Genomic DNA, 24,774 nt, shown 5'->3' on the forward strand with positions numbered 1-24,774 from the left:
TTTCTAAATTTCTAATTCCTTTGCAGTTAGCTTGCATTCTTACTAGTTCTTTAGTAATTTGATTTATTTTGCTTTCAAGTTCATCAATGACTAGGTCTTTTTCTTTTTCAATCGAAGCTTGAGATCTTAAATCTTTTAGTTCTTTCATCATCTTTTCATTCTTACTTTCTAGTCTCTTGATTTCTAAATCCTTTTCTCTTTCAGCAAGATTATTAGATTCTAATTCTTTTCTCACAACTTCATTCTTATTTTTCAATGAAGTTTATCATTTAGTTACTTTAACTAAAATCTAATGAATTTTGAATAATTCACTTTGTAGCTCTTCATAAGATGGCATACCCTCATCATTGGATTCATTAGATGAATCATCACAATAATCATTAAATGATTTGGATGAGAAGCTTTGTTCTTCATCATCATCCCATGCCATAAAGCAAGCAACATCTTGGTCACTTGATTCACTATCTGAACTACTAGTACTAATATTATCTCATGTAGTGGCTTTCATTGCCTTTTTCTTTTTATTTTTGGAATCTTTCTTAAGTTGTAGACAATCCGGTTTTATATGTCCAACTTTCTTACAATTATGACATGTTGGAAGTTCAGCATTAGTTTTCTTCTTACTGATTTTCTTTTCTTCATCTTCATTTGATTTTTAGTACTGAATTTTTCTTGTAAATTTATTCTTCTTTTCAAGGATTTTTGCAAGTTTCTTGGTTATGAAGGCTATTTCATTTACATCCATCTCTTCTTCATCTTCATCACTAGAACTTTCACTTGAGACTTTAAATGCAATGGATTCCTTGTTTTTAGATTTTCCACTTCTTTCATTTATTGTCATCTCATAAGTGGGTAGAGAACCTATTAATTCATTTAGGGAGGTGCTTTTCAAATTTCTTCCTTCAGTTATTGCAGTGGCCTTAGGTTCCCAAATCGATGGAAGTCCTCTAAGAATTTTTTGGATCATTTCATAAATTAAGTAATTCTTTCCTAAATACTAGTGATGGTTTTATCTGGGTTCATCCTAAAGGCCTCATACTCGCTTATGAGCATGTCAATTCTATGATCTTTAACATCAATCGTTCCTTCATAGGTTACCTATAGTTTATCCCATATTTCTTTGGTTGATTTACATGTCATGACCCTATTGAATTCATTTATATTAGGAGCACAATATAAAACATTCATAACACTTGAATTTACTTGTAACATCTTATGGTCATTGTCGGTCATCTCTTTTTCCTCTTTAGGTATTTCTTTGTTGTCTATGTTTTTAGTAGGGACAAGGTCACCATGATTTGCAGGTATATCCTCATTCGTTGTTTCCAAAAAGTATAATTGACTTCGCAAAAGAGAGGAGGTCTATATGAGGATTGACCCTCAGCAAAGGGAGCTATGCCTAGGTGTGCCATAAAGATCTTTGTATAGCTTCTAATTAAGATTTGCTATAACCCCTCTCTGATACCAATTGAAAACTAAGGTGTAGTCCCAAGAGGGGGTGAATTTAGTTAAAAAGTTTCTTTTAACTCCTTTTATAGATTCTCAACTTATTGTAAGTTTAGTACTCAAACAAGAATGATTTGAATTACAATATCGGTTAGAAATCAATATTCACTTTTAAAACTTTAAGAATGAGTAAATCAACTTGATCTTGCAGTAATGTCAATTAACACCCAACTAATAGATTGATTCAATCAACACAAACCAATGACTGACAATGTAATGCTTTCAGCTTTTGAATTATTCAATCCTCTCAACAAGATAACCAAGACAAGATTCGCACAATTGAAAATTTCAACACTTTTCCAAAACTCAGATTTTAAATAAACTTTCAATTAATGAGTCTTTGGTATTAATCAGTCAACGTACTCTCTTATGGTTTCTGCAAAAAGTATTGATCAACCAACGTACTCCCATTTGGTTTCTGCAATCCCAACATCAAATTAATTTTTGGTTTATTGAATATCCAATCCACACAATTTATATAATTGAAATAACAGCCACGTAGTTATATATGTGCAAAAAATTAAAGAGAGTTTATGTAGAGACTTGGAAATATAATAAATAAAAGAAAATAGGAAAAGTGAAATTTTGGCGAAAGGAGGAGAAAATCGGCGACGATTTTCTGAAGGAGGAAGAAAACCGGCGACGATTTGGGGTTTTAACCGCGGGTCAGTAAAGGGTAAAAGGCCATTTTGGACTGGTTTAAAAGGAAACCAACGACGATTTTCTATGAGCCAAATAAAACTGTCGATGGTTTTGGCCAGAGACAGAATGTATATATATGTTTGCATGCGATTTCTTTGTTGAATTTCAAAGTTCTCTCTCTCTCCTCTCACAAGCTGCGACTCTCTCTCTCTCTCTCTCTCTCTCTCTCTCTCTCTCTCTCTTCATTTTCTCACTCCAAACACCTCCGATTGAGGATCCAACTCCATTTTTGAGATCCGGGGTCGATTCTTTACCAGTTTACAGGAGTGGAATTTTGATTTGAGGGGTTCAAGAACCATCCCAAAACTGAGGTAAGGGTGTTATTTGGGTATTTATGGTTGGTTTATTAATTCATTGAAGGTATAGGTTTAGATGCGAATGTAATTTTGAGGTTGAACTAAGGAATTGGAATTTTGTGAAATACAAGGTTATGGTGTAAAAGTTGTAGGCATGAGTTAGAGTTTCGGCAGGTATTTTCCCAGAAAATAAGGTAAAGATAGTAATATTTGTCTAGTTGACATTCTATAGATAAAATGAAATATGCAGGTTCGGAAAAATATGAATACGATAATTATTTTGGGAATTTAGTGAACTGACTGGAGAATATACGTGTATAAGTTCATGGCGTTGAAATTACGAATGCCACATGCGTGAGATAGAAAAATATAATGTAGAATTCAGTTAGTCAGGTAAGGGAAATATGTTATGCTAGTTAAATTAGAAATAAAATCAGTAAAGCATAGTATTTAATTAAGAGTTACGGAGTATGATTTTTGAAGAGAACAGAGCATGAAAACTATACGGTATTACAGATTATATTTAATGAGTTATATTTAACTATGTGGCATGAGTAGTACTGGAATATTACAGAATTTTATACAGTTTACAGAACCATGATTATACAATATTTTACAGATTCATGATTATACAACATTTCACAGAACCATGATTATACAGTATTTTACACAATCATGATTATACAGCATTTTGCAGAACCATGATTATACAATATTTTACAAAATCATGATTATACAGAATTTTACAGAACCATGATTATACAACCATGACATACAGAAATACAAATTAAACAGATTTACAATTATTACAGCGTCATGGTAAATACAAAAAATTACAGAATCATGGTTAATATAGTTGTTACAGAATCATGGTAAAATAGATAGAAATTATATAGAAATAGTATTGCATAGTATCAGACCCTGATGGAACAAAGTAGTTTACAGAGCATGGTATCATAGCTATACAGTATAAACAGTGCAACCATACGTCTCAGATAGAGTATGGTATTACCGATTGTGCCACAGGTAGGGTAGAGGGCTCCTTGGAGTCCGAACAGGTGGAGCGGGCCTTTTGTGTTATAGGCATATATAGACATATGCATACAGTTAGACTAGCACTGTTAGGCCAACCCATGTTTAGTCCCGCCTATGGGCTTCATAACCTTGTCATGAGAGGTTAAATCATGACATACAGTCATCTAGGGAAGTTTTCAGAATGATGTATATATATATTATACACAGAAACAGTGATTACTTATTATAGTCAGAAGTATGATTGAATAGATAACTCAAAAATTCTGTATTTAAAATGACATAGGTGTGGGTTATTATACAGATACTTTTACATGATTTCTCATTTATAGTTTAATTAAAGATTATGTTTTGTATTTAGACTTATATGCCACACACTGGTAATAGCATGTTTCTCCTTACTAAGAGCTGTCTCACCCCAGCATTATAACTTTTTAGGTAACCTAGAGAGACGTGTAGGGCCAGCTTAGAGATAGAGGAGGCGGGTGAGTTGGCATAGATTTGGGGTGAGTTTGGGGCTGAGTAGTAGAGCCCTCGGTATTTTGGGATTTTTGGGAAGTGATGTACATGTGTGTATATATTTATAGGTGGATCAGTAGTACTATGGTATTGTGTATTTTGGGATATGATGTGGATATTTATATTTCTTACTACATAGGTAATATACATGGTATGCACAGGTTACCACAGCATCCACTCTGGGTCGTGATGGTGACAGATATTTTATATACACGGTATCAAAGTTATGATTTATAGCTTGAAAAAAAATAGTTAGGAAATTTAGGTCGTTACAGTTTAGGGAAAGAGAGTGAGACCAAGTTTTTTACGAGGTTCGACTTATACCCAACCTACGTCCTCGCCTTAGGCAAGACCACCCAAGGATTCCACTATAGCGTTCCTTTACGGGTGGAACAAATAGTTATAGTCCCTCCTTTAAGGTGGAGCCCCCTCTCCAAGCGATATCGATACCCCACGCTCGGTACAACGATTCAACCAAACTTGAACCGTCAAAAACTACAAGAGAAACAAGAAACAATTTGGTGTACAATGACACTCTTAAAAGATCAAGTTAGTACAAGTTTAATCACAGAGTATACTTCAAAGTAAATATTAATATGCAATGAAATTGAAGCTCAAAGTAAACTTATCATCGGTGTGATCTTTCTATGATTGAAAGATTCATAATTTATGCTCAATTTTGGTGTGAGAATTTAAGCAAAAACTGAGTAGAGAATATCAGCAAGATGTAAGCAAGATAGCCTTTGAGAATTGAGAGCACTTGAGATTATTTAATGGCTAAATAATTTCTTGGTATTTTAAAATCATTGCCTTGGGGGCTATATATAGAGTTTAAAAAGTGTATTCCTTGTTGCCCAAGTTTACTTAGGGTGTTCCCCAAGTTTGCATGAAGTTTGGAGCCCAAGAAACCAAATTTAGAAACTTTCCCGCACTGAACTCTTAAAAAGTTTCGAATGACAGCCGCTTGTCTTAAAAGGGTCAAGTGCCTGTCTAGTTAAAATCCAGTTTTATTTAAAAAGTCAATGTATAGTCAGTCGGCTGACAAAACAAGGTCAGCCGCCTCAGTTGTCAAGGTCAAGCGCCTGCTAGGGTAAGTTGAGGCGCTTGGCACCCTTCTGTCTGCCAATCTTAAAAAACATAAGAAGGTCAATCACCTGTTTGTTTTAGGAAAGGCACCTGAGCATTTGAAAAACTTATTTTTTAAGACTTTTATTTCAAAAACTCTTTTTGCTCTTTGGACCTTTTAATTTATAACTTTGAAAAATATTTTTCAAGGTTTTAAAAATAGGTCTCTAGGTCTTTATTATTCCTACAGTGCTTCAATGCATTCATATTGAACTTAAAATTGAAGTACTTACATAAGACTTCCTTAAGACTCTAAAACTTTCAATTCTTGAAGTCTTCATGTGTAGAAACCCGAACCCAGAAAATAAAGGAAATTTTAAAAAGGGAATTTTAGTGAGTTTATTCGATGAATCCATGTTTTCGTTGACGAAGGTTCTTCTGTGGTTCATCGACGAAGTTCAAAGCATTGTTTGCAAAGAGATTGGGAACGACTGAAATTTCAAGTTTAAGGTTCGTCGACGAAACCCTTCCTTCGGCAACAAATGCCCTTCCGCAATTCGTCGATGAAGGCGCCAACTCGTCGACGAAATGGGTTGGGTCAACGGCCTATAAATACAATTTTAGTTGCTTAAGAGTTAAGAAATCATATTTTAACTCTCTTTCTCTTTCTAGCTGGCGCCTCACCCTCTCTTTCTTCGGTTTCTTTTCCGTTCGTCGCCCAGATCGACGATCGGAAGCTACCACGAGTAGATTCTTAAACGGGGTCATTTCAAGCACCACTCCAAAACCAAGGAAAGTAAGTATTTTGGAGTTTCATGGTTGTTTTGGAGTATAGGAGGCCCAGGGAGTGTTTAATGTAAAGTATTCAGTGGGTTGTGATGATTAATTTGGGGAAAATGTGTTTTAGGGTTTTGAACTTTTAACGCCGTAGGGCATGGATTAAAGGTGTCAGAAGCCTTTCCTGTAAGTCAGGTAAGGGGATTAAGTTAAGTATGATGTTTCTTTAAAGTTAAATCTAATAAAATGCTATATATATATATATATATATATATATATATATGTATATTTATGTTTTCAATTGTTATTTCGAAAACCTATTCAAATGGTCTTTTCAAACCTAAGATATATGATATGATATTTTTAGTAAAAATGAATGGTGGGAAGTATAGTTTGACGTTATAAATAGGATATACGGTATATGGAAAATTGTGTGGTAGATGGACAAATTGGTTGTGAAATACCGGAGTTGTTTGTGAAATACTGGAATTATTTGTGAAAATGCAGGAAGCTTTATATGATGGCCACGAGGGCCGTGAGAGCCTAGTTTTATATGATGGCCATAAGGGTCGAGTTTTGTAATATGACAGGTTTTATATGAAATGATATGAAATACAATTTTCATTACTTAAATTGCATGATATGTTTTAGGAACCCTGAGGACCGGTTATGTTATATGCACGGTACCGTTGCCAGAATTTAGTATTAGACCATGTGCGCCCACCCTGATCGCGAGGAGGTGTTGGGTGGTCTTGGCCGATTAGCCTCGGTAGGGGGGACCTACCCTGGAAGTCTGGACTTTCAGGATGTGGTAGGACAATCGGATTCTCGCAAGCAAGTTGCGAATACATGCGTAGTCGGAGACTAGATGCATATGTATGTTTTGACTTAGTCTGGGTTGATATCCCCCAGGGCATAAGTCCAGCCTTCGGGCCGCACAACCCGTGCCATGGGGGAAGTAAATGGAGTTAGTCCCAGGGAGTGACTTTTATGCATATCTATAGATTTATGTAAATGATATTATTTGATTACTAAATTGTTTATACCATGGAAACAAGATGAATATTTTCAACTGTATAGGGTGAATATAATGTATAAATGCTATTTTTAGTTAAACGAAAGATGAATGTTTTCTGTATACACGGTAGCATGCTGACCACACATTGACATTAACTTAATATTCCTTACTGAGAGGTGTTTTACCCCATTATACAAATTATCTTTTCAGGACTATCTCGAGGTAGAGGTTACTGAACTCCGGGGCAGTTGATGGCCAGTTAGATTTTTGTGAGCGTTAGTAGGAACACTTTTTTAATTAAGTTGGGTTGAAGTTGAAGTATGTATTATGGGTTTATATACTGAGTTAGTTCTTGTATTGTACTATGGTTCGTATTATGATTTTAAAGAGACTTTGATGTATGCTAAGAGTTTAGAACTCTGGTAAAAGATTATGGAGACTATTTCATTTATTTTCGCTACAGTTATATAATGATTATGGTATCAGGTACACAAACGTCACTTAAGTGGCACCCTGGGCCCATGTGGCTGGTCGGGGCACTACAGGTGGTATTAGGGCCTAGGTTGGGTAGGTTCTACAGACTTTGATAATTGATAATTACCAGAGTATAGGTTGAGGTAAGTTAAGGATAAGAACGGGTAGGCTAGGTTGGATTTTAGTTTGGAAGCTTAGAGAAGGTGATCTTTCGACTGTTTTCTGTGTTTTTCCTAGAGGGACGATTTCAGGAAAACCATGGTAAATCCATCGACGGTTTCGTTTCTGGGTAGAGAGACTGGAGCTCGAAAATTTAGGTTGGGAGTGTTGGGTTGGAGGAGTATGTACGTAGTGTCAACGATATGATTAGGGGCTGGTACTTCGGCAGTTTTGTAACAGAAGAGTATTAATGATTCCTTTAACTACAAACTTGTGTGCTTTAATTACTAGTTATTCCATAGTTGCATCAACCTTGATAAATATGGAATTTCTAAATCGGTTTCTATCCTATGTTCAAGATGGAAACTAAGGGAAAGGAGGTTATGGCTAGAGGGGACAATCATATGAATACCTCCAGCAAGGATGACGTCGATGCCTCGGCTGTGCTGCACAGTATAGCACGTCAGGCTAGGAAGGAAGCTTGGAGGGATTCCTGAGAGTAGGATCAGCGAGTGGCTGATAGAGGCTGCAAGTTCCAGCAGTTTACTCGGGCAAATCCACTGGCGTTTTCAAGAGGAGCAGACTTAATTGTAGCTGAGAATTGGATTCAAAAGATGGAGGAGCTATTAGGTTTGCTAGAGTGCACAGAGGAACAAAAGGTTCGGTTTGCCACCTTTAAATTGGTAGGGGAAGCAAAGAGGTGGTGAAGGTCGGCCAAGCTGGTGGAGGAGCAATGCCCAAGGTATACATCTATTACCTGGAGCCGCTTAAGAGAGGTGTTTTTCAGTAGATACTTCCCTGTTGCCTCCCGAGGGGTGAAGGCAGAGGAGTTTCTTTATCTGACCCAGGGGCCTATGACTGTGCAGCAGTATGCGACCAAATTTGTGGAACTGTCCCGTTTCGCTCCGCATATGGTTCCAAATAAGCCAAAGAAGACTTGGATGTTTGAAAAGGGTCTTAGGTAGGGTATACGCGCTTAGGTAGTGACGTTATTGACGCAGAGTTTTACTAAGCTGGTGGACAGGGCTATGGCTGTCGAAGATAGTATTTAGGAGGGAAAGAGAGTAGTAAACCAGAAGAAGAGGCCCTTGCCTTATGGTTTTCAGTCTGGCACCTGTCAGAGTTCATGGAGGCGGCTTGATAATTTTATGGGCCAACAACAGGAGATAGGGTTTCGAGGCTCTCAGGGGAGTTCCCAATATCCTACGTGTCCCAAGTGCCATAAGAAACACTATGGCGAATGTAGGGTTGGATCGGCAAGCTATTATCAGTGCGGCGGGACAGGACATCATATGAGAGACTACATGGTGACATTGATCTATGCACCTCCACAACATCAGTATGGGAGAGGTACTCAAGCACCCCCAAGGTGGTCACCAGAGGGGCACCGCCCAGGCACAAGTGTATTCTTTGACTCCGGGTGATCTTGAGCACGTAGGAGATGTAGTTACAGGTAACATTTATATGCTTTCATATCATGCTATTGTGCTTTTTGATTTCAGTGTGACACACTCTTTCGTGTCTCGGGGATTCATTAAACTGTGCGGGGTAGAAACGCAGTCGTTAGATGCTGTGTTGGGTTTGGCCACGCCGACAGGGTTAGTGGTAGTGTGTAACAAGGTAGTCAGAGATTACTCAGTGGAAAATCAGGGAAGAAAGCTACTTGCTAGTCTAATTGTATTTGATATGCATAGATTCGACATTATTCTGGGGATAGATTAGCTAGCATCTAGTTACGCAAGTATTGACTGCCGTAGAAGGGAGGTAGTGTTCAGACCTCCAGGGGAGCAGGAATTTAAATTTTTTGGGTCGTGTGTGCCCCCTGTACCACAGATCCTTTCAGCATGATGAAGAGGTTGCTTCGAGATGGCTGCCAGGGGTATTTTTGCCTTTGTGAAAGAAGCACCGAAGCTGTAGGAACCTGAACTCGGAAAATAAAAGAAAATGAATATAAAAGAGAGTAACAAAGGAAAATAAAAGAAAACGAAGGAATTTGGAAAGTGGGGACCCAAACCGGCGGCGATTTTATGAGTCGAAAGAAAACCGACCATGATTTTGGGTCAATCGGGCCAATTAACCACAAAATCGGCGATGATTTTGTGGATACAAGGGAAACTGGCGCCGATTTTCCTCTGGGTCTTCTCACCTATAAATAGGTTTGAACTCATTTTTTCTTTTAGAGAATTTCAAATCTCTCTTTTCTCTCTCCTAGGTTTCGAAACTTTTTTACCAAAAAGCCTTTTCGAGCTCTTTTTTGCTTCTCGATTGCCTCTCTCACCCTTAGTCGAGCAAGTACTCGTGTTTTCATTAGTTAGAAGTTCTAGGATTTTGCCATTTTGAGCCGTTTGGGTTCATTTTTTCATAAAAATGTAAAAGGATTTGTTTACATCAGTTATTTTTGAAATCTAAACCATTAGAACTGTAGGTTATGATATTATGTACGATACGACTGCTCATTTGGAAAATTTCACCGAGTGGAATTGCCAAGGTTTTGGGGTATGACCTCCATTTTTCCTAAAACTCATTTCTTTGTATTAAACCTAAAGTAGGAGGTGCTTGAAACCCTTGTTTTCAATTTAAATTATATTTTACGAACCATGTGCTATACTTTTGCTTACTAAACCAAATGAGTGTGACATGAGATGTTAAATGGAAATATACTGAACTGAGAAATATGATTATAAGATATGGGAACTAGAGTTCCAAATTTTTATCAGGATATGTAGAAAAAAGATGTCAGTTAAATACTGAGAGATGTATGTACCAAGGTTAAACTGAGAGCTGTGTGTGCCAGTTTATACCAATGAATGAAAGAATGAATGAATTTTGAAAAATACTAGAACTGCTTAAATGCTTTATGAATGAAAACAGGTTACTGTGCTTTCGATATAAATTATATATATGATATATGAACCACTTGAGAAAGCTTGTTACCAAGAAAGCACGGTACTGTTGCTAACATGAGAGATACAGTACAACCACACATTATTCTTGAGTGTGGGTATCTAAATAGTCGACTTGGTATGAAAGGCCACTGGTCGAATTACGGACCAGGGTGGTGTAGGCCAAGTCAGACTGAAGAAAGTAGCGTGACTAGCCTAGTGACCCCAGGTCTAGATCAGAGCATTATAAATGCACAACTCGTGCCATGGGGGAAGTAAATGGTGTAGTTATGTTGTTTCAAAGTTGAGATGAGTTCATTATGCATATACATGATTTAAAAATAAAATGGGCAAAGTTATAGTTTTGAGTACTGAGCCGATGGATCATACAGTGTATGGACTTATACCCTACCCCAACCTCGGAGACTTTCGCTTGTAATGAGTCGAATTATCTTATGCAAGAATTTTATATATATATCTTCTATATTATAGGTTTGTGAAATACATAAATGTGTAACTGTTTTCTACTAGAATAAACTCATGTAGTCACACACTGATGTAATACGATCTACCTTACTAAGAAGTGTCACACCCTAATATACAAATCTTATTTCAGGTCCAACAGGAAACCGGTCCTAGCGTTTTAGAGGGATTCTGGAGCGTAGTTGTTTTTGTTTGTTTATGTAAGTTCTTGTGTAACGACCCAAAAATAAAAATAAAAACTTAGTGGCTAAGCTTTCTGGAGAAAACGGAGAGTAGAAGGAAAATAAATAAATAAAAATAAAAAAAATAAATTATTAATTAATTAATTATTATTAAGAAAATTAATTAAATTAAGAAATTTGAGGATTGTGGATATATATATATATATATATATATATATATATGTATATAATAAAGTAAAGTAAAGTAGGATAAAGGAAAGAAAGAAAAAAAAAATGAAAACTTAATGGTTAAGTTTCCTGGAGCAGAAGAGGAAAGAAGGAAAGAAGAATAAAAAAATTCTTCTCACACGCTCAACAGGAAGGAAAGAGAAAGAAAGAAAAAATATATATATTCTCTCACGCTCTCCACTCCCCTTCTTTCAACGATTTCGCGACGGATTCTCGTCCAATTGGAAATCTGAAAATACCACTAGACTTCATTCTTCGCCATCGACATATCTACCAAAGTGGATTTGTCGTAGGAGTAACATGAGCATATCTCTTGGGGTAAGCCAAATTTTCATTCTTGTCTGAATTTTTCCTAAATTTTAAGTCAAATGGGCGATCAGACACCACCACGAGAATCTAGGGATGATTCTCTACAAAGCTAGCGGAACGAAATTCTCGTGGGGTCATTGTAGAAATGGCCCAAAATTAGGATAAATGAGTTATTTAGAAATTAATTGTTATTTAATTATTGTAAATTAGGAAATGTTAAAATAATATTTTATTGGGGTTGATTTGATTGAATCAGGGCTCAGGTGAGCACTGCGGGTATAATTTTGGGAACCCTGCAGGCGTGGTTCAGGAAATCAGGTAAGGGGGAATAAAATTATATCAGTATTTTATTAAGGTGAACCAGTTATTTACGAGTGTATGAAATTTATTATTTATCTATATGATTTTCGGAATAGCCTGATTATTGGAAAAATGATGATTTTGGTTTTAAGATTATTTTTGGGATAATTGCTTATGATATTAAAACCGTGTGGCGTGAGAACAATTTTTCCTAATAAATTGAATATGAATTACTGTCGTATTTGGGTTTGCATGTGGGGGTGTTTTGAATGATTATGACATGATGAATAAATTGTTATGTTTGACTCCTGTGTGGAATTGTATTGATTTGTTGGGATACTATGTGGGAAATGAATTGATCTGTTGGATACCTGTGTGGTAATGCATTGAGGCGTCTGAGTGAACTAACTTGTGTGGTTATTCATATGCATCTCAATATAACGTTGGCATGAGGAGGTTGTTATATTGCTTAGATATAAATCATGATGTGACGTTGGCAGGTCGAGGAGCTCGTTGTATTGTTATTTATATGGGGTAGGTCATTGGTAGGTCGAGGAGCTTGTTCTACCGATGTATGACGGGTAGGTCATGGGGATTGGATATTGGTGAATAGTGGTGCCTGTGTGGGCCACGTTATATCCTGTGTGGATAATGGTGCCTGTGTGGGCCATATTATATACCTTGTGTGGGTAGTGGTGCCTGTGTGGGCCACGTTATATCTTGTGTAGATAATGGCGCTTGTGTGGGCCATGTTATGTACCCTATGTGGGTAGTGGTGCCTGTGTGGGCCACATGTAGATAAGAAGTATGTAGGTGCCTGTGTGGGCCACGTACTAACATGTACGCAGTTGCTCTGTGTGAGCCACGTACTGAGGACATTGGAAGATGAAGTATGAGATGCATGATTCCGGTGTGGATGTGTTGTGCGCATGTGAATTTAATTACAGCATAAAGATAATGGTATAGCATATTGTGAATGCATGTGTGTGCATGCGGCGAGGTAAACATACCACCGGGGGCTTGCTGAGAAAGGCGAGTGCTCTGCTAGGTAGTTTTTGGTATTAGTACAAAGGGATGCTACTTGTATAGGCGGGTAGATATCCCGATCCTCGAAAACCTTTGCCTTTAAAATAATAAAGATGTGTGTACTGGCGGCGAGGTAATACTTCACCTAAGGGCTTACTGAGTAAGGTGGGTGCTCTAGTAGGTAGTTTTTAGTACCAAAGCAGAGGGAAACTACTTGTATGGGTGGGTAATTTTCCCTATCCTTGGGGACTTTCGCCTGCATAAAAATTATGTACTTGTGCATATTGGATGTGTGTATGATATTAGATGTTGGGAATGTTATTAATGGTACATTTTCTCAGTTGTTATTGATATTATATGAGAAGCAGTTTATTTTGATATGTAAATATTAAAACTCAGTTGCACACACTATTATAATTTATTCCACCCTTACTGAGAAGTGTCTTACCCTAGTGGGTTAACAATTTTTCAGGTTCTTCTGGAGACTGGATTTGAAGGCCTAGACTGGGACTGTTTTTGCTAGTTTCCTTTTTTGGGGTATTGTGAGATACTGAAATATGTATAGATATATTTGTACGGGATTATGTTTCAAATACTGGTTGTGAAGATAGATATCTGGATGTTGTAGTGTTTGTTTTTGGGTTATTATATAGAACTTTGGTATTTATTTGAGGTTATTTATTATGTTCCGCTGCGTGCATGATAATTATGGTATCAGATGCAGGTGATTGGAACACGTGGCACTCGGGCCCCACTTGGCGGGTTTCAGGGCGTCACAAGATATATGTATTAGGCTTTGACCAGGTTGTCTTTTGGGGGGACTATAATAGCAGGTTATGTTTTTAGTACGTATGGATGTATGTGAGGAAACATTTTGAAACTCTGGTAAGTTTTATTAGATGATGTATGTTTATGTTTTCCGCTTTATATGATTATGCAGATCAACATGGAACACCCGATTTCTCTTATTTTGGCAGGATGTATATATGTATGGTATCAGAGATATGCATGTTATGTATGTTAGTGGCACCTCGGGCCCACCTAGAGGTTCAAGGCATTATAGAAGCAGGAACTGAAGCTAGAGGATATTCCGGTGATAAGGGAGTTCACTGGCGTATTTCTAGAGGACCTACCGGGATTGCCACCAGTTTGTGAGGTGGAATTCGCCATTGAATTAACTCCAGGGATGGCGCCAATTTTCAAGGCTCCATATCGAATGGTTTCGGCGAAATTGAAAGAACTAAAGGAGCAGTTACAGGAATTTCTTGATAAGGGGTTCATCAGAACGTGTGTATCACCCTAGGGAGCATCAGTGTTATTTGTAAAGAAGAAGGATGGGTCGATGAAGATGTGCATTGACTATAAGGAGATTAATAAGATGACAGTGAAAAATAAGTGCTTGTTACCTCGTATTGACAATATGTTTAATCAGCTAAAAGGCACTTAGGTTTTCTCTAAGATCGATCTACAATCCGGGTATCATTAGTTCAAGATGAGATTAATGAATGTATCGAAGAGATCTTTTTGAACCTGGTATGGTCATTATAAATTTCTAATTATGTCATTTGGTTTGATGAACGCACCTGCAGTATTCATGGATCTGATGAACCAGGTATTTCACAAACATTTAAATCAGTTCGTTATGGTGTTCATTGGTGACATCTTAGTGTACTTGAGGCGTCCTGTAAAGCATGAAATTCATTTGACGCTGGTACTACAAGTACTTAGAGAAAATAGGTTATTTGCTAAATTCAAGAAGTGCGAGTTCTGGTTAGAATAGGTTGCATTTCTGGGTCATGTAATGTCCGTGTTGGCCTAGCAAGGTCTTTCAATTGATTTTGGTGATAACAAACAAAGGATGATTTAACTTAAAAAAAGTTGAGTTTTGATGTTTCAGGAAATATGAATCAAGTGTGATTCAAAGCAAAAGCTCAAATTTAGATCAAGTATGATTTATGAGAAGAATAAAGTATAAGTCAAGTATGAAGATATCTTCTGAAAGATTCATAAAGGGTCTGATATTGTTGAAGCTCAAGAAAATTATTTAAGATATCTCAAGAGATGAGAGGACTCAAGCTTGAAGGCCTAGGAAACATATATGTAAGTATTTCAAAAGGCAAAATATCTTTGAAATATATTTTGAAGCTTTTTCTAAGAGATTATTAATATTTAAAGACTTATTTAAATTAAATATTTATTTCATGAGAGAACAAAAGAGTTTTTTTTAAAAGAAAGTAAAGAAGACTGAAGTAGAGACTTCAGTTGACTAAACTTTTCAATTCAGATGACTGAAGTAAAGACTTCAGTTGACTGAACATGGAGTTCAGACATCTAAAGAATTACTTCAGTCAACCGAAGAATAAGTTCAGCTGACTGAAGAATTTCCAAAACAGGCAGAGAGTTGCAGCAGTAACTTCAGTTGACTGAACCTGTGACCTCAGTCAACTGAACCTACGATTTCAGTCAACTGAACTCTGACTTCAGTTGACTGACCCTGTATCTAGTTCAAATTTTTAAGGGTTTAAGGAACTTCAGTTGACTGACCACGATACTTCAGTCAACTGAACACTGTTCAACAGATAAAATTTTTAAAATTCTTATTTTTAAAATATAGCCGTTTGAAACCCAAATTTTCTAAACAACTTGGGAAACATTTTAGGAAACTTTTACAACAAGGGAACCTACTTCAAAGCCTATAAATATATGGTTCTTGTGAATTAAGAATTATTCAAGTATTGAAAACTCTCTTAAAGCTCTCTTGTTCTAATATCTCTTACTCAATCTCTTGCAAAGCTGAACGTATAGTTGTTCTGATATTTTGTTCATCGAATCCTGAAGAATTACTGATTTCTCATCTGGAGAAAAGGATTTTGGTGAATTCTTTGAAAAGCTTCAAAAGTTTATTTCATTGTTGATATTTTATCTTTTGAAGTACATAGTGCTTATCTGTACTAAGCTGCTCTTTGAGTGAGCTTCTCTTGTACATCAGGTTTTGATATTTCTTTTGTAGATGTTGAACGTTTCCAGGCTGTTGGAACATTGACCAAGCAAGGATATATTGTTTGGAGAAGGCGGGCTCTAGCCTTGACCAAAGGAGTGATTGTAAACAGGTTTTGTTCCACCCGATAACGGAACTACGATAGTGGAAACCTTTGGTATTTTGCCAAGGGCGAGGACGTAGGCTGCGTTGAAGCCGAATCTCGTAAAAATCTTGTGTCTTTCTCTCTGTTTTATATACGTTATTTTCTGTGTTGTATGATTTCAAAGTGCAGGTAATAAGTTTTAAAGAGAAAGAAATAAAGATTCTTAGTATTTTAGAAAGTACGTTTTTGATTAACCGTTTGCGGAAACCCAAAAGGGAGTACGTTGGTTAATCTGCGGAAATCTTAATCAAGAAAGGTACATACCGGAAGTTAATTCAAAGCTGGTGGTACATATTCACAGGGAAATCAACAAAATATATATTACCCTTGATTAAGTGGTTAAATTGTTTAAACGTTATTGATTATCTTGTTTGTTTGAATTACAAGTATTCTAAGGTGTGTCTATATATTATTTGTTGTGTTCTATCTAGTATCTAAAGAACTAGATTAAGAAAAAAATATTAAAATAAAAAATTCCAATTCACCCCCCCTCTTGGGAAGCTATTCCTAATTTCGGTCCGGATAAGGAATCTTAGTGGACCCGAGTAAAGTGGAGGCGGTAGTAGATTGGGCAAGACCAAAGAACGTGCATGAGATTAAAAGTTTCTTAGGTCTCGCAAGGTACTACCGCAGATTCGTTGAGGGTTTATCCAAGCTGTCAGGTCTTTTAACACAACTTACAAGAAAGAATAGTAAATTCAAGTGAACTAGTGAGTGCGAGTAGAACTTCCAGGAATTAAAGCAATGACTAGTCACAGCCTAGTGCTGACCATTCCATCAAGGGATAGTGATTTTGTAATTTATAGTGACACATCTCTGAAAGGGATTGGTTGTGTCTTGATACAATAGGGGAAGGTTATTGCATATGCTTCTTGCCAACCCAAAGAGTACGAGAAGAATTATCCCACGCATGACTTGGAGTTGGCAGCAGTAGTGTATGCGCTAAAGATCTGGAAACACTACCTATCTGGTGAAAAGTGCAAGATCTTCACCGACCACAAGCGTCTAAAGTACTTCTTCACTCAAAAAGAATTGAATATGAGACAACGCAGATGGCTTGAGCTCATTAAGGATTACGATTGTACCATTAGTTATCACCTAAGAAAAGCCAGTGTGGTAGCTAATGCCTTGAGTCAGAAGTTAGTGTCTGCATCAGTTTCAGCAATTGGGGTTCAGCATGATATTAGGATGGATTTGGAAAGGTTGGGTTTGGATTTAGTAAAAGGAAATCAGCAGACATTCATTGCAAGCCTGGAAGTACAACCAACCTTACAGGAAAAGATTAGGACAACTTAGATGAAAGATGCAAAGTTGGTAGAGATTGTGAGTGGGATACAGGAGGGGTTGAATGCGGATTTCAATGCCTCTAGTGATGGGATGTTGAGGTTTCACACCAGGTTATGCATGCCTGATGTTGACCTTTTGGGTCATTCCCAGTTTTGATAATGACAAATACTCTTGGTATTTAATGTCTGACAAGTTTGTGTGCAGGTTCATAATAACAAAATCATTTGATGGCACGAGAAGACTTAAAGACTGACAGCCCTAAAGACTATTTTCTTGTTGTAATTTATATTATTTGGGTCTGTAATAGTAACATAAGGTATATCGGCCTATAATAATCTCTGCATCACATATTTTATCTGAGGAATTAATTGAAGTAAAATTAGACAAAATTACAAAAATATATGAGAGGTCGGGCAACTGAACCCCGGGAGTTCAAAACTCCTCGGGCGCCCAAACTATTAGAAAGTCAGCAGTTTGACTTGGGTTCGGGCTACCGAACCAAGAATGAACGTATCGCCCTTGGGCGACCGAACCTCTGTCAGGGTGCTTTTCACCAACTCGGGTTGTTGAACCTTTTAGTTCAAATTAGGCCTCGGGCAACAAAACACACGAGTTTGGGTGACCGAACCTAGTATTAGGCACCCGAAGTTACAAAGTGAGGCTACTGACTTTGATTTGGGCAACTGAACTATAATCTAGGCGACTGAACTTATTTATAATCCTTTTATGACTGTATCTGTTCGGGCAACCGAACCAAGGTTCAACTACCCAAATCTCGCCGGGGTTAAAATTAATTTAACTGAGGTAAAATCAGGTTAAGTTGGGTTAAATGTGCTTAAGCCTTTTTGAACTTTTCTAATAATACCAAATAGGTCCCAAACGGTTATATTTTTTACCTTGTTTATAAATAGGGGTTCATTTGTGAGGATTAGGGTGAGATTAGGCAAAAACAATTAGCAAAAAATCCTCTCTATATGAAAATCCCACTTTGCTCAAAGACCCTAAAATACTCATTCCTTTGATAAATCTTGGTATTGTAAGAGCTTAGTGAGTGTGCTTGTGATTGCTAGTATTGCTAATACTCCCAGTGTGCTTGTGTGATTGAGATAATGTTTTTGGGGAGTTTAGTTTAGGTTTATCCCACAGATTTTCATACTATAAATCTTGTATTGGGATAACCTAGTAAACTTAGGACATTTGCATTGTTATTGCAAGTATCCAATAGCTTTTTTTTTGGTTGTGCAAAGATATTTTCAAGCAAGCAAAATATTTTCAAACTAGTAGTGTGCCTATTTCATTAAAGAAAATCTTCTTGAACTAGTTTGAATATCTGATTGATATCTTTAGAATACTGATTTGCTATTGATTTGTGCTTTGCTTAAATTTCAAGGTATTGCTTGTTTAGAAGACTCTTGAACATTATGGTGATCATATCTTGTTGAGTGTTATTTGCACATATATACACATCACTGAGCTTACGTCTACCTACATTGTTGATGTGTATGTGATTGATTAAGTATACTGCACGTATTGGGGTACATATCTGCTTTACGTGAAAGCAAAATAACTGTAAAATTTGATTTTAAAAAATACTGTTGTATTTCCAGGCGTGACCTGAGGAGGTTTGATCTAGCCCAGAAGGATCAGGTTGGGATCAACCCTATGAATTTGACCTAGGGCCTTCTCCGCCCCGCAAGGAGAGCTTGTAAAGGTTGAGGTCAGCCCTGTGCTAATTGACTTGATTGTATTAGGTGCTGCTCCACCCGTTAAGTGAGCATTAGTGGAATCCTCGGGCTTACGAGCTAGAGGCGGGGAAGTAGGCACAGTTGGCCGAACCCCGATCACATATCGTGTGTCTGTTTATATTTTTACGCTTTATATTTACCGCACGTGTATGTTATGGTGTGAATGATCCGTATGATTTAATTTTCACATCATATTTATCTGCGCATTTGGAAATTGCATAGACAGACCCTAGGTTATGTAAATACTTCTTCTGGATAGATTAACCTAGGAGAAAAATTTTAAATACCAATTCACCTCCCCTCTTGGGAATACACCAAAGCTAACACCTAACGATGTAGATATTAAAAAGACGATATTGGAAGAGGCTCATCGCTCTCTCTATACTGTGCATCCTAGAAGTGTGAATCGTTCTGGTGGAGTAACATGAAGAGGGAAATTGCCAAATTCGTGGAGCATTGTCTGATATGCCAGCAGGTGAAAGCAAAGTACTAGAGGCTAGCGGGACCACTTCAGCCACTTGATGTTCTTCAGTGGAAGTGGGAGCATATCTCGATGAATTTTGTATTAGTTTTGCCTTCGGTGGTACATGGACGAAATGTTATATGGGTTATTGTGGATCGGCTAACGAAGACTACGCAGTTCATTCCAGTCAGAGTCAGTTACTCTATGGATAGGCTGGCAGGGATTTATGTTCAGTAAATTGTACGACTCCATGGCGTCCCAGTTTCCATTGTTTCAAATCGAGATCCAAGTTTCACTTCTCAGTTCTAGAAGAGTTTGCAGGATGCCTTGGGGTCTCAACTCACATTCAGTACCTCATTTCACTTGTAGATGGATGGACAGTCCGAAAGGACCATTCAGATTCTAGAGGATATGTTGCGAGCATGTGTACTGAATTTTGGGGATAGTTGGATTCGATATTTATCGCTCGTAGAGTTTGCATATAATAACAGTTATCAGGTCAGTATTATGAATTTTGTATTAGGTTTGCCTTCGGTGGTACGTGGGCGCAATGCTATATGGGTTTTTGTGGATCGGCTAACGAAGACTGCGCAGTTCATTCCAATCAGAGTTAGCTACTCTATGGATAGGCTGGCAGGGATTTATGTTCAATAAATTGTATGACTCCATGGCGTCCCGGTTTCCATTGTTTCAAATCAAGATCCAAGTTTCACTTATCAGTTTTAGAAGAGTTTGCAGGATGCCTTGGGGTCTCAACTCACATTCAGTACCTCATTTCACTCGTAGACGGATGGACAGTCTGAGAGGACCATTTAGATTCTAGAGGATGTGTTGCGAGCATGTGTACTGAATTTTGGGGATAGTTGGATTCGGTATTTACCGCTCGTAGAGTTTGCATATAATAACAGTTATCAGGCCAGTATTGGGATGGCATCATGTGAAACTTTGTATGGTCTCCATCGATCTCTGTTGTATTGGATAAGGTAGGCGAGTGACAGATTTTGGGGCCGGAGTTAGTTCAGTAGACCTCTGCAAAGGTCAAGATTATTAGAGAGGGGATTAAAGTAGCACAAAGTCGGTAGAAGAATTTTGCGGATAGTCACCAACGGGATCTAGAATTCAAGTTTGGTGATATGATATTCTTAAGGATTGCTCCGATGAAGGGGGTGATGAGGTTTAGGAAGAAAGGTAAACTGATCCCTCAGTACATTGGGCCATTTGAGACCCTGGAAAGGATTGGTCCAGTTGCCTATCGAGTGGAGATACCCCCAGCGTTATCTAGGGTCCATAATGTTTCCATGTATCAGTGCTGATAAGGTATGTATCAGATCCTTTGCACATGATAAGTTATGAACCTTTGGAGATCAAGGATGCTCTGGCATATGAGGAGGTACCAGCTCTGATTCTGGATTGGAAAATACAGGAACTGCGTACCAAGGATATACCGTTAGTAAAGGTTCTGTAGCGTAATCATGCAGTGGAGGAGGTTTCTTGAGAGTTAGAATCAGAAATACGTTAGAAATACCCACAGCTTTTCAGTGAGGATTAGTGGTGGTCGGACCAGTTCAGTTGCTCGGGTAAGTATTAGTTTAAATTGCAGGTCAGGTAAGGTGGGTTTGTTTAGTTTATTAGTTGTTTAAAGTTTTACTTTATGAATGGTATCTAGGAGCGTTTTGTATGAATATTGTAATCTCTAAAGACAATATATGTAACCACGACATTCCTCCGCCATAAGTGAGGGTAATTAATAAATTTGGGACGGGGCCGCTATATGAGTGACTACCGACTCTTCGATAGAGATGGATAGTAAGATGAGGATATGATTGAAATCAATTAGCAAATTTCGAGGACGAAATTTTTATGAGGGGGAAGATTGTAGAAACCCGTACATAGAAAATAAAGAAAATTTTAAAAAGGGAATTTCAGTAAGCTTCGTTAACAATCCCCTGTTTTCGTCGACAAAGGTTCTTCTGTGGTTCTTTGACAAAATTTAGAGCGTTGTCGATGAAGAGATCCCGAATGACTAAAATTTCAGCTTTAATGTTCGTCGATGAAACCCTTCCTTCAGCGACGAACGCCCTTCTGCAATTCCTCGACGAAGTTGGCCGGGTCAACGACCTATAAATACAATTTTTAGTTGCTTAAAAGTTAAGAAATCATATTTTAACTCTCTTTCTCTCTCTAGCCAGCACCTCACCCTCTCTCTCTCTTTGGTTTCTTCGCCATTCGTCGCTCAGATCGACAATCGAAAGCTACCACGAGGATTAGGGGAAAATTCTCTACAAGTCTAGCAAAGTAGATTCTTAAACGGGGTCATTTCAAGCACCACTCCAAAACCAGGGTAAGGAGGTATTTTGGAGTTTCATGGTTGTTTTGGAGTATAGGAGGCCTAGGGAGCGTTTAATGTAAAGTATTCAGTGGGTTGGAATGATTAATTTGGGGAAAATGTGTTTCGGGGTTTTGAGCTTTTAACGCCATAGGGCATGGATTAAGGGTGTCAGAAGCCTTTCCTGTAAGCCAGGTAAAGGGATTAAGTTAAGTCAGAAGTTTCTTTAAAGTTAAACCTAATAAAATGCTATAAATGTATATTTATGTTTTCAGTTGTTATTTCGAAAACCACTTGTTCAAATGGTATTTTCAAACCTATGATATATGATATGATATTTTTAGTAAAAATGAATGGTGGGAAGTATAGCTTGACGTTATAAATAGGATATATGGTATATGGAAAATTGTGTGGCAGATGGATAAATTGGTTGTGAAATAATGGAATTGTTTGTGAAAATGCAGGAAACTTTATATGATGGCTGTGAAGCCTAGTTTTATATGATGGCCGCAAGGGCTGAGTTTTGTAATATGGCAGGTTTTATATGAAATACAGTTTTTATTACTTAAATTGCATGATATGCTTTAGGAACCCTGAGGACTAGTTATGTTATATGCACGGTATCGTTGCCAGAGTTTTAGTATTGGACCATGTGCACCCATGCTGATCACGAGGAGGTGTTGGGTGGTCTCAGCCGATTAGCCTCAGTAGGGGGGTACCTTCCCTAAAAGTCCGAACTTTCAGGATGTGGTAGGGCAATCAGATTCCCGCAAACAAGTTGCGGATGCCTGTGTAGTCGGAGATTAGATGCAAACGTATGTTTTGACTTAGTCTGGGTTGATATCCCCCAGGGCATATATCCAGCTTTCGGGCTGCACAACCCATGCTATGAGGGAAGTAAATGGTGTTAGTCCTAGGGAGTGTCTTCTATGCATATCTATAGATTTATGTAAATGATATTATTTGATTACTAAACTGTTTATCCGCTACAGTTATATAATGATTATGGTATCAAGTACACATACGTCACTTAAGTGGCACCTCGGGCCCACGTGGCGGGTCGGGGCACTACATCATGTATGTCCTTACTTTGAGTCCACCTTGTCTTGAACTTCAACATTCTTTGAGTTTTCATAATATTTGTCAAACTTTGAGCTTTCATAATAATTGTCAAATGTTGATCTAAACTTTGTTTGAATCACTTGTTTATAGGTTTACAATGTACTCTTGTGATTACTTGATCTTGAACTTTCTAATACTTGATTCCTGAAACAACACCACTTTAAAAGCATATTAAATTCCCTTGATTTGTTATCATCAAAATAAGATTTTAAGCCTTGTAAGGCCAATAAAAATATTTATAATGTCAATTAAAAGTGTTTATATATATAGATGTTAATTAAAATTGTCACGCCCCGAACCCCGAAATAGGACCCAAGGGTGAAAAATGTAATCTAATCTGTCCCTGTATCTGATAAAACATCCAAAGATACAGTACAATGGATGAGGGTCTGACCCCGTGGGGTTCCCAGGCACCCTAACACATCCAAACACAATCATGTACGCAACGGAAAAAGGTCATTCTATATATACATACATATGCAGTTCCATACCAGAGTTTATACAAGAGCAGACACAATGCTCTATCAAAACATACAAACGGGTGCCCAACACATCCCAAAATGGCAACCCACCAAAATTACAATCCTAGCACTTACCTAGTGCTAAACGCGGTACATTGGCCACTGCGCTCCCTACACTAGGACTCTAATTCCGGTTACCCGAAGAACCTATAAAAATGTACGTATAGCAGGGGTGAGACACCTCTCAGTAAGGAAGAACACATGTTAAATCAGTGTGTGGCATTTGAGTGTTATCATGATACACTAACATGCATGGATCAATAGCCAAAACAATCAAAACAGTTCCAGTACTTTCACAACCCAAGCAATACAATTTATTGTCGTCACACCCTTCGGCTCGAAGCCGGACTATCTGGTGGTATTTCACACCCTTCGGAAAAAACCAATGATCTGGTGGTATTTCACACCCTTCGACTCAAAGCCGGACTGTTCGATGATATTTCACACCCTTCGACAAATGTCGGTGCCCCCGGTAACCTGGCATAGCATCAGCGTTGAACCGGTGTAGATCTGGTGTTCACACACCCTTCGGCTCGTAATGTAGTAACCGGGGAAAAAAAATTAAAAAAATAAATAAATAATAAAAATAATAAATAAATAAATAATAGAATAATAAAATAAAATAAATTAATTAAATTAAACAAGTAAAATGAATAGTATGATAAGGACAAAAAAAAAAATTTATATATATATATAATACCACAAGCTTCTTCAAGAAGCTTTGAAAGTCAAAAAAATCCAATTTGAATTGGATTTTTTTTTTGTGTTGCGGTCAGTGCACTCACACACACACACACACACACACACTCTCTCTCTCTCTCTCTCTCTCTCTCTCTCTCCTACGACTCTCTCTCTTCGATTTCGGGTCAGTTTTACACTGGATCGACAAACTGAAGCCACCACGACGCTCCTAGCGAAGTTCTCTACAAGTTTGCTGGAGCGGATCGTCAGGAAAACGAAATTGGATTTCATCCCAAATCCAAGGTAAGGCTTTATACTCAATATTTGGATTTTTGACAGTTGAAGAAAGTGATATACGCATAAAAATACTTAACTTTAATACTGAAAATTTTCATTTCCAGGGGTGTTGATTGGGAACGTTGGGAATCATCCATAAGTTGAGGTAAGGCTTTTTAAGCCGAATTTGACTTTGTGGTAGTTATAGAAAATGTTGTACGTACGAAAATACTAAACTTTAATTCTGCGAGT

The sequence above is a fragment of the Malania oleifera genome, chromosome 6 (assembly GCF_029873635.1).
Source record: "Malania oleifera isolate guangnan ecotype guangnan chromosome 6, ASM2987363v1, whole genome shotgun sequence".
NCBI lineage: Eukaryota > Viridiplantae > Streptophyta > Magnoliopsida > Santalales > Ximeniaceae > Malania > Malania oleifera.